This window comes from Trichomycterus rosablanca, chromosome 20 (genome assembly GCF_030014385.1).
Source record: "Trichomycterus rosablanca isolate fTriRos1 chromosome 20, fTriRos1.hap1, whole genome shotgun sequence".
NCBI lineage: Eukaryota > Metazoa > Chordata > Actinopteri > Siluriformes > Trichomycteridae > Trichomycterus > Trichomycterus rosablanca.
In genome coordinates this window covers 1,895,230-1,904,885 of record NC_086007.1, presented here as the reverse complement: position 1 = coordinate 1,904,885, position 9,656 = coordinate 1,895,230, and positions in this window count along the sequence as shown.

The following is a 9,656-nucleotide window of genomic DNA, read 5'->3' as shown; positions in this document are numbered from 1 at the left end:
CTATCTATCTATCTGCCTATCTATCTATCTATCTATCTATCTATCTATCTATCTATCTATCTATCTATCTATCTATCTATCTATCTATCTATCTATCTATATAGCTATCTATCTATTTATCTATCTAGATTCTACATGCCAGACGATGTCAGTAATAACAGGGTGTCCACATACTTTTGCCTATGTAGTGTAGGTCCTGAATACAAGCTGGTTCATGTCTTGTAAGGATTCGATCCCTGGCTGTACAGTATAAACGTCGGATCTTTTAGCTGCATGGTGGTTTCTTTTCTCACGTCCTGTAACCGCTCTTTTTTATTCTGCTTTTGTAAACGATGAACATTTCCATGCTGGTGACGTGTGTCCGTATATTTACGATCTTTTACTGAGCTGGGACGAGAGAACCTGGGACATTTGTATGGGTGTGTGTAGATATGTGTACGTTTACAGAGAGATTTTGTGCTGATGAACATGTTGAACTTTAATATGAGGACTTTTTTTTAGGAAGGTGCACATTTAATCAGTGCTATATAATAATAATAATATTTCATCTTTTTTTCTGAGATAATGAGAAATATGTGAGGGATTAATTTTCTGAACTCATGTTTGCTTTACAGTGTTTGATTTGGGGATGATATATCTTCTACATATTGAAATAAATGTTTGGTATCACAGTTTAACTGGATCCATCGATTGATTCTCTTAAACCATTATTTAATTGACAATAATTTCTTTCACCATCTACCGTACATAACATTGTAAATAGATTCAAAGACCTGGAAAGATCTCGGTCCGTGTAAGGCAAGCCGGAAGCCACTTCTGGATGTGCTGGACCTATGAAAGACCATGATAAATACAGCCATGTGGGCTCGGACGTAATTCGGAAAACCGTTGTGGCTTAACACAGTCCAATACTATATGTATATACACTTACCATATAGAAGCACTTTGTAGTTCTACAATTACTGACTGTAGTCCATCTGTTTCTCTACATACTTTTTAAGCCTGCTTTCACCCTGTTCTTCAATGGTCAGGACCCTCACAGGACCACCACAGAGCAGGTATTATTTAGGTGGTGGATGATTCTCAGCACTGCAGTGACACTGACATGGTGGTGGTGTGTTAGTGTGTGTTGTGCTGGTATGAGTGGATCAGACACAGCACCGCTGCTGGAGTTTATAAATACCGTGTCCACTCACTGTCCACTCTATTAGACACTCCTACCTAGTTGGTCCACCTTGTAGATGTAAAGTCAGAGACGATCGCTCATCTATTGCTGCTGTTTTAGTCGTTCATCTTCTAGATCTTCATCAGTGGTCACAGGACGCTGCGAATGGGACGCTGTTGGCTGGATATATTTTTGGTTGGTGGACGATTCTCAGTCCAGCAGTGACAGTGAGGTGTTTAAAAACTCCAGCAGCGCTGCTGTGTCTGATCCACTCATACCAGCACAACACACACTAACACACAATGATCCACCACCTAAATAATACCTGCTCTGTGGGGGTCCTGTGGGGGTCCTGACCATTAAAGAACAGGGTGAAAGGAGGGTAAAAAAGCATGTAGAGAAACAGATGGACTACAGTCAGTAATTGTAGAGCTACAAAGTGCTTCTATATGGTAAGGGGAGCTCAAATCTGAGCATTGAAGCTCCAAACGCTGTAGATTTTGTATAATAATAAAATCCGAGCGTTCCGTTTTCTCTCGGCGGTTTGGCAGCGTGTCGTTTTTCCTTCAGACTGAACATTTTGCGGAACAGTTGGTGTTCCTCCTCCAGACACCTCCGGAGCTTCTCTGGACCTCCAGCCCATCTGCACCGGCGTGAATGAGAACATCTGACAGTCTGATGGGTTTCCATTCACCTTCATCTTTTACTAACAGACCCTTTGTTTGTTTTCTCATATCTGAACCCACTGGATGCTTGATCACCCTGCAGTGACCGTTCCTGGTCGGCTGTACAGATGGAACATGGCTTGTGGACTGGAGTTCAGGGAAACTGGGTCTGCTCGGTGCTGCTATCAGCGGCTTTATGTAGGTCAGGGAAGCGACCTAAATCAGGAGCGCTGCAGCTCTGCACTGTCCCCGAGGAACCAGAACTAAAGGACGGAAGTGAGACTGAAAGAGAAGGAGAACGCAGTACAGAGGACGTTCCAAAAATATAAAGGACACCCCTTCTAATGTTTAAACTCATGTGTTTCAGACACAACAGCTGCTAAAAGGTGGAATAAATCAGTGATATAAAAGCAGCAACGTCAGGGAAGGTCCTGCACAGAGCACCGGAACACAGACATCAGCACCCAGCCATACAAATACTGTCATCTCTTGACACAAATTCCCACAGACCTACTTCAGTGTCTTTTGTGTGTCCACCGTTCTAGCTGAACATTTCCCACAGACGGTCACTCTGTTTTACTACAGTTTGGTTTTAAAACCAGACACCCGACAAGCTTGCTGTCAGTGTCCGAATACTTTTGGCTGAGCTGATGTTTATCTGTGCAGACATCTGCAAGAGCCGAAAACAAAGAGGCGCTCTGTACGCCTTTCGGTCTCAGTACGACGTGTGATTACTTTTTATTTTAAGATGTAATATTTACCAGTATAGACCAGTTTTTACCAGTATTTTAGATGTAATATATACCAGTATGGACCAGTATTTTACCAGTATTTTAGATGTAATATATACCAGTATGGACCAGTATTTTACCAGTATTTAAGATGTAATATATACCAGTATGGACCAGTATTTTAAAAGTATTTTAGATGTAATATATACCAGTATGGACCAGTGTTTTAGATGTAATATATACCAGTATGGACCAGTATTTTACCAGTATTTAAGCTGTAATATATACCAGTATGGATCAGTATTTTACCAGTATTCTAAGATGTAATATATACCAGTATGGACCAGTATTTTAAGATGTAATATTTACCAGTATGGACCAGTATTTTATCAGTATTCTAAGATGTAATATATACCAGTATGGACCAATATTTTACCAGTATTTAAGATGTAATATATACCAGTATGGACCAGTATTTTGCCAGTATTTTAGATGTAATATATTCCAGTATATATCAGTATTTTAGATGTAATATATACCAGTATGGACCAGTATTTTAGATGTAATATATACCAGTATGGACCAGTATTTTACCAGTATTTTACGATGTAATATATACCAGTATGGACCAGTATTGTAAGATGTAATATATACCAGTATGGACCAGTATTTTAAGATGGAATATATACCAGTATGGACCAGTATTTTACCAGTATTTTAAGATGTAATATATACCAGTATGGACCAGTATTGTAAGATGTAATATATACCAGTATGGACCAGTATTCTTAGATGTAATATATACCAGTATGGACCAGTATTTTAGATGTAATATATACCAGTATGGACCAGTATTTTACCAGTATTTTAAGATGTAATATATACCAGTATGGACCAGTATTGTAAGATGTAATATATACCAGTATGAACCAGTATTTTAAGGACTGAGTATATTTCCATTTCTATTCCTCTCCAGTTTGAGCTGAAGGTGACCTGGGTGAGGTATGAGGGGGTATAAGCGGGTATGAGTGGGTATGAGCGGGTATGAGTGGGTATGAGTGGGTATGAGCGGGTATGAGGGGGTATGAGCGAGTATGAGTGGGTATGAGCGGGTATGAGGGGGTATGAGTGGGTATGAGGGGGTATGAGCGAGTATGAGTGGGTATGAGCGGGTATGAGGGGGTATGAGTGGGTACGACCCATCGGTGCCCATTCAAAACAATGAAAGTGTCTGATGTAAAATCAGGGTTTAAAATGATTCTCTGTATCTGAGGTCTGGCACGAATTGTCGCCCTGTTTAGCTGCAGCAGGGCACAAAATCCGCGAGGCGAAGTGATGCTAGTTTGCCAGCGGTTGCCATGGCAACTGTCTCCAGGCTGGTTGGAGTCGGCGCTCCGTTCTCTTCTGCTCTGCGTTTGTGTTTTTTCTGAACTGAACGTGAGATCGCTCGTTGTGAAGCTGACGCTTTTAATGGTGCCAACTCCGAATCTCCAGCGCCTCGATTAGCAGAACGTTCCTGAGGTTTGTGCCAGGGGCGACAGTTTACCGCCATTATAACGAAACTAAAGATCAATCAGGTGGAACCCCCACGCGGAGATGTTCTGCTCTCATCAATTCATCTGCTGCATGTTTAATCAGTAACGGCGTCGGGGGCATCAGAGGAACGTCGAGGAACCATCAGCTAATGAAAGTGTGTCAGGAGTTTCCACAGTGGAATTAAAATCCACTTCATTATCTCCGTCACACACACTCACACACCAGATCACCGCTTCTGACATCTCAAGCTTATGGGTTCAAATCTCAGTCATTCATACGGACCACGATCGGCTGGTCTGAGGGAGAGAGGGTCGTAGGGGTTCATCATAACTGCTGCAGTTACGACCTCTGCTGGTTGATCAATGCTGCTGCACAGAGACGGGGGATAATGGGGATAGGTGTGTGACTCTCCGTGCGCAATTCGGATCTCCATGCAGGTGAAAAGAAGCGGTTACAACCCTCCTCGTCAGAAGTGGAGGTTGGTCCATACTGGTAAAATACTGGTCCATACTGGTATATATTAAATCCTAAAATACTGGTCCATACTGGTATATATTACATCTTAAAATACTGGTCCATACTGGTATATATTAAATCCTAAAATACTGGTCCATACTGGTATATATTACATCTTAAAATACTGTTCCATACTGGTATATATTACATCTTAAAATACTGGTCCATACTGGTATATATTACATTTTAAAATACTGGTCCATACTGGTATATATTAAATCCTAAAATACTGGTCCATACTGGTATATATTAAGTCCTAAAATACTGGTCCATAGTGGTATATATTAAGTCCTAAAATACTGGTCCATACTGGTATATATTACATCTTAAAATACTGGTCCATACTGGTGTATATTACATTTTAAAATACTGGTCCATACTGGTATATATTAAATCCTAAAATACTGGTAAACACTTTTGGCTATATGGTGTATTATAAATATTATAAATAATAATAAAAACAAGTAATTAAGTGCTTGTTGTATTTGGTTGTATGTATTTGGTTGTAGGGCTCGAGGGCGCCACACCCTGTTCTGATCACCGACTCTCAGTTTGCCAGTAAAACTTGATCAACAGTAAACAGGTTCCAGTGCTGAAGAAACACACCAGAGGTCATGTGACCACGTAGCTGTAGATCTTTAAAAAATGGAATCTAACAAATATTCCTCTCAGCCTCGGGCTGGAGGAGCGAGTGTGAGAATGTGGAGGTGTTGTGAGGGCTGTGAGATGAGCGAGAGCTTTGCTGAATACACCACCGTGTTGGAAGTGACATGTTGGGCGCTGGGGAGGCGAGTCGCTCATACAAAGGGACCGAAAGGGCGACCGAGCATGGCGCTGTTTTACACCGTCCAAATATTTATCACTGTTTATACTTAGTGTTCTGTGTGCCAGGTCAACTACAACAACAATATGGGCATCTAACCATGAGTGGCTGGACATGATAATCCAAAACCTTGTTGGCGCCTCTCTCATTGTCACCAAACAGCCATTCTGTGCCCATCTGTCTTGGGGCTTCCCTAGACTGACCATTGAGTTCTTGACCAGGGCTCTGCTTGCCTGGATGCCAAATATGGCCGGATTGCCAATACCAATTTGTCACCAATGTGCCTATTCAGCCAGAAAAGCTGTGGCACTGATTTCTGGCACTGGATGAGGTGTGGTCGACATGGTCGACAGTACTCCTTGGTCAGAACAGAGGTAGAGCACTCCAAAACCTTGTGGAACTTCCTCCCAGAAGAATGGACACTGCTGGTGTGAAGGACCCATCAATTTTAAGTAGGTGTCTACATACTTTATGGATAAGCGCCTGGGTCTTTTACTCAGCGATGGCTTCCGTCTTGCCTCTCTGACATAAAGCTCTGATTTATGGAGGCTGCAGAGATGGCTGTCCATCCAACATGTTCTTTCATCTCTGCACAGGACATGTGGAGCTCTTCTAGACTGACCACTGGGTTCTTCTTACCTCCCTGACCAAGACCCTGCTCACCTAGATGCCAAATCTGGCCTGACTGCCACCATGTCCTTGCCACAGATTGATAATGAAGCTCCACAGACTTTGTGGAGTTCCCTGGACTTCTTGGTTTGGTTTGGATCCTGACCGTGCAGTGTGGACTCTGGTCAGGACCTTTCCAAACTATGTCTGATAGATTGGAACTGCAGCGGGTGGACTTGAGTTCTCGACCCATTACAAGAGTAATTAAAGCCAGTAAGATGCACCTGATCAGAGACTGGATTCACACAGCAAGGCGAAGGGTCTGAATACTGTAAACAGATCTCAGTGTTCGACTTTAAATGAATTTGGAATAAAAATATATTTTACTTCATCATGGTGGTATAACGACAGGTTCTATCATCCAAACTTCAGATCCACAGAACAATAAAGCGTGAAGAACGTCGAGGGGTCTGAATACTTTTCTAAACCCGCTGATTATGAAGCTTGTAGCTTCTGATCGTCTTTGGAAAAGCTTTGGCACAAAAGCCACAATAGAGCGGTTTCCTGCTGCCCGCCTCCTCTGCCCAGCTTTTTGTGGCTAATTTTCTCGTCAAGCTTGTTCACTGGTAGATGCTCGACACACCGAGGGCACTAGAAATTCACCATGGCAACCATGCCATCGCAGCAACCGGAGCGCCGCACCGTTCGGTCGATCTCGGCACGGCTCGAAACTCACTGCAGATCTGCTGCTTTAAACACACACACACACACACACGTTCAGCTATAGCTACTTAATGCGTTATTATTTTATTTATATATAAATATAAACACATCAGTGTGTGTGTAATGTGTGTAACGTGTGTGTTAGTGTGTAGTATGCAAGTGCACAAGTGTGTGTGTTAGTGTGTATGCACGTGCACAAGTGCATGTGTGTTAGTGTGTATGCACATCCACAAGTGTGTGTGTGTGTTAGTATGTAAGCACATCCACAGGTGTGTGTGTGTGTTAGTATGTAAGCACATACACAAGTGTGTGTTTGTGTGTGTGCATGTGCACAAGTGTGTGTGTGTTAGTGTGTATTCAAGTGCACAAGTGTGTGTGTGTTAGTGTGTATGCAAGTGCACAAGTGTGTGTGTGTGTGTGTGTTAGTGTGTATGTAAGTTTACAAATGTGTTTGCGTGTGTTAATGTGTATGTTGGTGTGTATGCAAGTGCACAAGTGTGTGTGTGTGTGTGTGTGTGTGTGTGTTAGTGTGTATGCAAGTTTACAAATGTGTTTGCGTGTGTTAATGTGTATGTTGGTGTGTATGCAAGTGCACAAGTGTGTGTGTGTGTGTTGGTGTGTATGCAAGTCCACAAGTGTGTGTGTGTGTGTGTGTGTGTATGCAAGTGCACTTTCACTTTATTTTAATGTTTTACCTCCAGGTTATCCTGGTCAGGGTTGCAGTGGGTCCAGCTTTCTTGGAATCACTGGGTGTAATGCAGGACACCAATCTGTCGCAGGGCCTCGATCACATCCCACTGTGACATAACCAGTCATGTCTGTACGCAGATGCCCAACTGACTCAGGGCAACACTGGGGATTCGAACCCTGAATCCCTAATGTACCGCTGTGCCACCCAGATGCCCATTATTACTCATTTATTAATTCATTTATTTATTGTCTGTTTTACCACTTTGTTGATCTATTTAGGGTCACGATGGATCTGATTCACCGGGCGAAAAGTCACCAGTCAATTACAGAGCACACACACACACACACACCTAAACACACACACACACCTACACACACACACACACCTACACACAGGGCAATTTAGTCTCTCCAGTTAACCTGACTGCAGGTCTTTGGACTGTGAGAGGAAACAGGAGCACCCGGAGGAAACCCACAAACAACTCTACACAGAAAGGACCCCAAACTACTCCACCTGAGAATCAAACCCGGGACCTCCTTGCTGTGAGGTGACAGTGCCACCCACATTATTATTATTATTATTATTATTATTATATTATATTATGTCTGAGGTGCAAACTGAAGGTATAGTGCCATCTGCTGGCGAGAACATATATAACATATTTAATTTTAATTATTATATAATATTTATAATTAAACTATATAAATATTGATATGTTTAAAAGTTTTTTTTCTTTTATTTTTTTTTTAGAAAATGAGTATACTTTTATTTATTTTAGTATGTTTATGCTAGTGTGGATAGCAGCCTCAGCTCTTCTTGGAATGAACCGGAACATCAACTGAGGCTTTCTTGATCAACATCAGTACCAGCCATAAAAACGTTTTTTGAATGGTCAGAAATTCCCACAGACATACTTCAGAGTCTTCTTAGAAAAGCAGCTGTTGTTCTAGCTGTAAAGAACACACAGAGGTCGCTCTGTTTTGGGATGTCTATTTTCGGAAAGTTCATAGTCAGGTGTCCGAATACTTCTGACCATATATTGGACGTGTCCTCTACAAAGTGTATGTGAACTTTGACCTCAGCTGTAACAATGCTGTAGGATTTGTGGACCCCGTCTCCTCACTGCAGTGTTCCTGCCTACTGGACAGACGTCCAGATTAACTGACCAGTGTTGCTACAGTCACACAGTCGGTCAGTCAGTTATTGAAACTCTCACCTCCAGCCTGAACTGCTCGATGGTTAAATGATGGTAGATCATGTTTAAAGCCGCCTGCTGGGCTCCAGCAGAGTGATCATGCTAGTCTGAGCTCCTGAGGTTCCTCTTTCATTAGAGAGCGCTGGAGGAATGTGGCGTCCTGGTGTGCAGCTCGTCCATCATGTTCCTCGTAAATAACCACAGGACTGACCGACACCTGACCTGTCAGGATGATCCACACCGAGAGTTACAACCTCATAAACACGTGGTGAACATGTGAGAACATCATGGACACGTTTATGTAGAACAGAACACAATCTGAGAGGAACCGTGATCTACTGCATGTAAGAGGAGCTCAGATCAAGATGTATAAATCATTTACTGCTGTACAGAAACGGTGAGCAGATTCACATGTGTAATTACTAAAAAAAATCTAAAGTCTAAAAGTGTTAAAAATAAAAGTATAAAACCCTGAACTGAAAATTAAAAAAAAAATCTGAAGTGAAAATGTGGTAAAAAAAATAAAAAATTATAAAATTAAAACAAAAACCTAAACTACAAATATAAAAAATAATATAATAATAATATAATGTATAAATGTGTAATATAAAGTGTAAATGTGGTAAAAAAAAAAATAAAGTAAAAAAAACTGAACTAAAAAATTACATTTCAAAAATTCTAGTGTAAATATGTCAAATGTTCAAAATAAGTTTTATAAATTAAAAATTAAAAAAGAAAAATGTACAGCATAAATGTATAAAATGTGTAAAGTTTACAGAATTCTAAAGTGAATATGTGTAAAATGTAAAGTTTAAAAAACTCCTGAACTAAATATTTAAATAAAAGTCAAATAAAAAGTGAAAAATGTAAAGTCTAAATGTGTAAAACTTTACATTTCAAAAATGTCAGTGTAAATGTGTAAATAATGTAAAAATGTTTAAAATAAGTTTTATGAAATAAAAATTAAAAAAAGAAAAAGTGTAAAGTGTAAATGTACAAAAT